Source organism: Tupaia chinensis, unplaced genomic scaffold (genome assembly GCF_000334495.1).
Source record: "Tupaia chinensis unplaced genomic scaffold, TupChi_1.0 Scaffold000226_1, whole genome shotgun sequence".
Lineage (NCBI taxonomy): Eukaryota > Metazoa > Chordata > Mammalia > Scandentia > Tupaiidae > Tupaia > Tupaia belangeri.
The window spans coordinates 325,900-331,353 of NW_006159701.1; positions in this window are offsets into that span (position 1 = coordinate 325,900).

A 5,454-nucleotide genomic window follows, 5' to 3' on the forward strand; every position below is an offset into this window, starting at 1 on the left:
AGCCACGTGAGGGAGAGTCTCCGTGGAGGGGCGGCCACCTCAGGTGTGGGGCTCACCTGGGTGCGCAGTTCCCTCCCTCCGGGCTGGAGGCAAGGCGGATGAGTTTGGGGCCGAGGGGCTGAGATCTGGGGGACCTCGGATGGTTTTAAGCCGGGCGCTGGGCGGCTGCGGCGGGAGGGCCCTGCAGGTGTCGGACTCACCTGGCTGTGGCGGGATAGGACCCCCCCTCTTGTGGAGGAGCAGCTGGGTGGGTCTCAGTGAGGCCACCTCCTGGGGGGCTGCCAGGACGTTTGGGAGGGAAACTGAGTGGGTCTGAGGAAGGGGGGACCAGCCGACAGTCCCTGGTCAGCAGGCCGCTCCCCTGGCAGGCAGGGTCCCTGACCCCCTATCGGCACTCCACACCCAGGAGGGTGAGAATTAGACAGGCGTCCCCACCCCTCCCGCTCTCCCTGTTACCCCTAAATAAAGCTGGCCCAGTCTAGCCAGGTTATTTAGGGGTAACAGCTAATGGCCTCCCCAGAGCCTTCTAGAGGGAGAGTTTATAGTGGGGGGCCCTGGGGTAGCATTTAAATGCCTGGACTGTGTGTGTACGCACACACATGCACACATGCCTGTGTGGGTGCACATGTGGCTGTGAGTATGCGTATGTGAGAACATCTGGTTCGTGCATCTGTCTGGAGATACCCAGTGTGTCCCCGTGTAGCGTGTGTGGGTGTATCTCTGTGTGTGTCTGTTTTTGTGAGGATGGGTCGCCATATGTGTGTTTGTGTGATACAAGAGTCTGTATGAGTGAGTGAGGTCATGACCATGTGTGCATGTACACACGTGTGTATGTATCGGTTGCCCTCCACATGCCACCCCCCACATCCCTAGCCTGTGATCCCATTGCTGCCACATTTGTGTCACTTCCTATCCTTGTAAGCCTTTAGCCTAAGGCTTTGCAAGGCACCAAACCCTGTGGACTGGCCTGGTCCCCGTGCCTGGCTCTCTGTGCCTGTGCGTACGTATGTATGTATGTTGGGGCAGTGCCAAGCACCACCTTGCAGCCCTTCCCTGTGCAGTGGTAGACAGCCACCAAGGGCAGCCTTGAGCCGGGACCTGTTGCTGCTGCTTGCTCCTCGGGGAGCATGTGTGTGTGTATATGTCTTTGTGTGTACCATGTCCCATCATGTTTAAAGAATCAGTTCCAGAGCTGGTTGTACATGCTAGCATTTTTGAAGAAGGAGACATGTGGGATACAATGGACCCCTCAGGAAACCAGAGGTTTTTCAGCTCAGCCCATTTATAAAGACCCCTGTGGGGACCTGAAGGATGCTCTGTCTAGACCCTCTTTCCATCAAAACTCACAGACCTACAACAGTCTCATGACTGTTTCAGGGGAGGAGAGGGGTGTGTATGGCACCCACGAAAGCCTTTAGGTTAAAAAGCAGCTGTCTTTTGGTTCATGTTTAACCACACCTAGATATAATGTGTGCTTCCAGATGTGTAGGCCTGAGGTGATTCTTTTTGTAAGGAAATGGTTAGTTGCTTCAGTTGGGGAGGGGGCTGCAGGCTGAAGAGTGTAGTGAGGTGTCTGGGAGGCTCTGGCTGGGGTCCTGGTCCCAACTCTGCACCCTGCTCCTTCAGTGCCCTGCACAAGTCTCTTCCCCTCTCTAGGACTCAGTTTCCTCATCTGTAGGATGGTTGGTCAGCATGTCCTTTGAGCTCCAGTGTATGTCAGTCTAGTCTGGGTTACTGGGCAGGCCCACCAGGCCTGTGCTCTCTCTCTCCCTTAGGGTGGGAAGGAGCTTTCTGTCTGATTTAAGGCTGCCTGATCAGAGGGACCTCTTGACAACTGCGTGGTGCCTCAGGGGATCAGGGACAGAACTTGGCTAGGTTGGGTGAGGGACCTCGAGCACCCATCGAACCTCAGGTCTCCAGTCAGAAGCCAGGATACACAGTTGCCAGTCAGTGGCAGTTCTAAATTCTGCACACCTTGGGCCCAAGCATTCTTGCATTCTTGTATCAGAGCTTGCATTTACTGAGGCTGCCATGTGCCAGGCCCTGTGGGCACAGTAACCTTGTGAAGTGGGTGGGATTATACCTACTTTACAGACAAGAAAACTGAGGCCCAGGGAAGCAGAACAACTTGCTCAAGGTCAGCTATCCAAGTAGAGGCAGCATTGCGGACCCCCCCTCCCAGGTCTGCCTGCCATTGGTGCTTATCTGTGGCTGTAGTGCCACAACTTTGGGATGCATGGGTGACACAGACTCCATTATACAGATGAGAAACTGAAGCCCAGCGAGAGTAAGTGACGTTTCAAGGGTGTAGAACTGGTAAAGGGAACCAGATTCAAGTCTTCCATATTTTTTATTTTTAAGTTTTTGCCCTAGGGCATGTGCATTTGCTGGAGACAGAGAGGGAAAGTGAGGGAGATGGCTGTGCTGCAATCCCTTCACCTCCATTCTTCTCTGGGATCTTTGGCACACACGCACACGTGCCTGGTGTGATTTTTCAAGCCTGGGACTTGAACTGGTGGTCAGCCATATGGGAATCTAGTGCCTTAACCACTACAGCACCTGCTGGCTCCAGGTCTTCTGTTTTGAGCCCCCTTTTCATCTCCTAAGAGCATGGCGACAAGTCGGTACCCCCCAAGCTGACCTTTTCAGGAACATCTCTCCCAATGCCAAGAGAAATGGTAAGGACAGCTCTTTGAGAAACGAGAGTCAAGTCGGTCTCTCCTCTCCCCACCCTCTGGGTTCAGATGTGCTGCATCCGTGCCTGTCCGTTTCCCACAATTCCTCTGGATTAGCCATGCATCTCTGCAAGCTACACGGGAGCCACCACAGGCCAGCCAGCGGGAGCTGTGGGGCTGGAAGCTTTGGCCTGTGCTGGCCTGAGACCCAGCACGCATGAGGGAGGTGTCCTAGCCGTTGCTGTGTTGCCGCAGAAATACCTGAGACTGGGAGAATCTATAAAGAACGCAGAGGCTTATCTGTCCCGCTCACCATGCTGGTGGCTGGGAAATGGCAGAAGTCCGAAGTCCTAGTGGAGCAAAGCGTAGTCCACATCCCTTTGTTCGTTCTGGTCTCATTCCCTCTGCTTAGATACCCACCAGAGCTTGATCATGGAGACCTATTGACTTTATCACACCTAAAGGCCCCACCCTCGGACACCATGAAGGAATTACATTTTGCTTAACACCTTCACTACACAACCAAGGCCCAACGCCTGGACTTTCGGGGTTATCTAATCGCTACCCATCCGATTCCAAAACATGAGCTTCTGGGGGACAGACCACTATCCAGACGGTAACAGTGGGTCAGCAGGAGCTTTGGGTTCAGCCAGAACTGAGTTGGTATCCTGGGTGCATTTTTTTACTGAGGGTCATACGTGAGGCTCTCGGCTAGGTACGGTGGATGCAACAGTGGACAAGTCAGGTCCCGTCCCTCCTGTGGCCAGCATTACAGGGGTAGGAGGTGGGGCATAGACCCTGACAGATGCAATCACAAGGATAATTACAGGTTGTGCATACAGGTCTGGAGGGGAGGCGCCCAGTGCCACAGGGACCCAAAACAGGAAACTGATCACACACAGGGAGCCCAGGACATGATGTTTGAGAAGAAGCATGGAAGACCGGTAGGCCTTTGAGGTGAACGTTTGGGATTGAGCTGGGGGAAGACCATTCCTGGCAGTAGAACCCACATATGCAAAGGCTTTGTGGCTGGAGGAAGCTTAAGAATTATTTATTAGGGTCAATAGGTGGTGTGGTGGTTAAGGCGCTGGTCAAATAATAAATAATAATAGGGACCAGCAGTTAGTGTAATGGCTATGTCGCTGGACTCCCATGTAGTCGACCATGTTATGAGTCCAGGACCCCTTGGCTTAAACTCACGCTGGGTACGTGTGCATACATGCCCAAGATCCTGAGAGGAGAATGGAGTAGAAGGGATTATGGCATGGCCATCCCCCTGGGGTGGGGGTGTGATTTCTCACTTTCTGTCTCTCTGTCCCTCTCTGTCTTTCTGGTGAGTGCATGTGCCCTCCAAAAAAAGAAAAAAAAATAACAAAATGATGTAAATAAAATAACTTCTAAAAAAGAGAGAAAAGAGAATTATTTATTTATTTATTTATGTATTATGATTTAATTTCCTATCGGGCACGTGTGCTCACCAGATGTTGACAGAGAGAGGGAAAGTGAAAAAGCAAGCCACCAGATCTGGGATTCGAACCGCAATTGGCAAATGTGGGAGTCCAATGCCTGCACTACCAGACCACATGTGAATTTGAAGGAATTAAAGTGGCTGGGGCTGGAGCAGAGAGACAAGCATGGTGCTGGATGCAGAGGAGATAGAGCATGTGGTCGTACCCTAAAAGCCCAGAGAAAGAAATGGGAGGTCCTGGGGAATGGAGAGCGGAGGGAGAGGAGCTGAAAGGATGGCTCGTTAATTTGCACGATCTTAGACTGACTCTGTCATTCCCTTCACGAGTGTCTGGGTTTCAGTGTATTCGTCATGATATGAACATTACTCACCTGGCAGGAGAAGCTGTGTGCAAACACCCACCATGGCAGCCTGGGGCACTCCAGCTCAGGCCATCTTATTTTTCTCTCTCCCCCCAGTGCCACCAAGCAAGGGCAAACTGCAGGCAGGGTGGCCTCGGCTTGATTTCCTCCAGTTAAATCCAACCAGCTCCATCCTGGCTCCTTCCTGACTTGCTTTGCCCTGCTAGCCACCTCTTAATTTTGTTTTGGTTCCCAGAGAGAGCAGGGACTGGCTTCCTGTTGCCATGACGACTGCCATTAAAGGAGCCAGCCACGTGATGTGGGTTGATAACGGAAGCGAAGTGACTAACTGCCTTGTTTTCCTGCCTGCGGGCTGGGCCTGGGAAGCCTGTTAATTGGAGGGGAGAAGGCAGGGCTCGTGGGCAGCAGATGAGAGACCCGGGGAAGAAGGCAGGGGAATGAGGCGGGTCCTGGCGGGGAAGCACATTTAGCCCTGCAAACGGGAGCTGGTGGCACGGCTGAACTATGGAGCTAGCGTCATAGCTGCCCAGAGGGGCATGTTGGAAGAACTGAATCTCTAGCCCTGAATTGGGGGCAAATAGATGGGCTGGAAGGAGGGACATACTCAGGTTAGAGGAAAATGAGGTGACAGCTGTCACTATAGGACTCAGCCCAGTAGTTCTTAACGAAGGAGACGGTACAGTTTTGACCAACCCCCAAGGTTGCACACAGGTTGCTAGATGAAATGTAACTGCCTCATTGAATTTGAACCTCAGATACACAGTGAATGACCTAGCCTTGTGGCTTAATGGTTAAGGTAGCCGGATCCCACATGGCCAGCCCTGCTCGGGGTTTGAAGCCTGGCCCCTGAAGCTTGAGAAACACAATGGGCACATGTGTCTGGCTGCCCCAAATGCCAAAGAAACGGAGAACTGGGGAAGGGATTGCGACATGGCCGTGCCTCACTGGG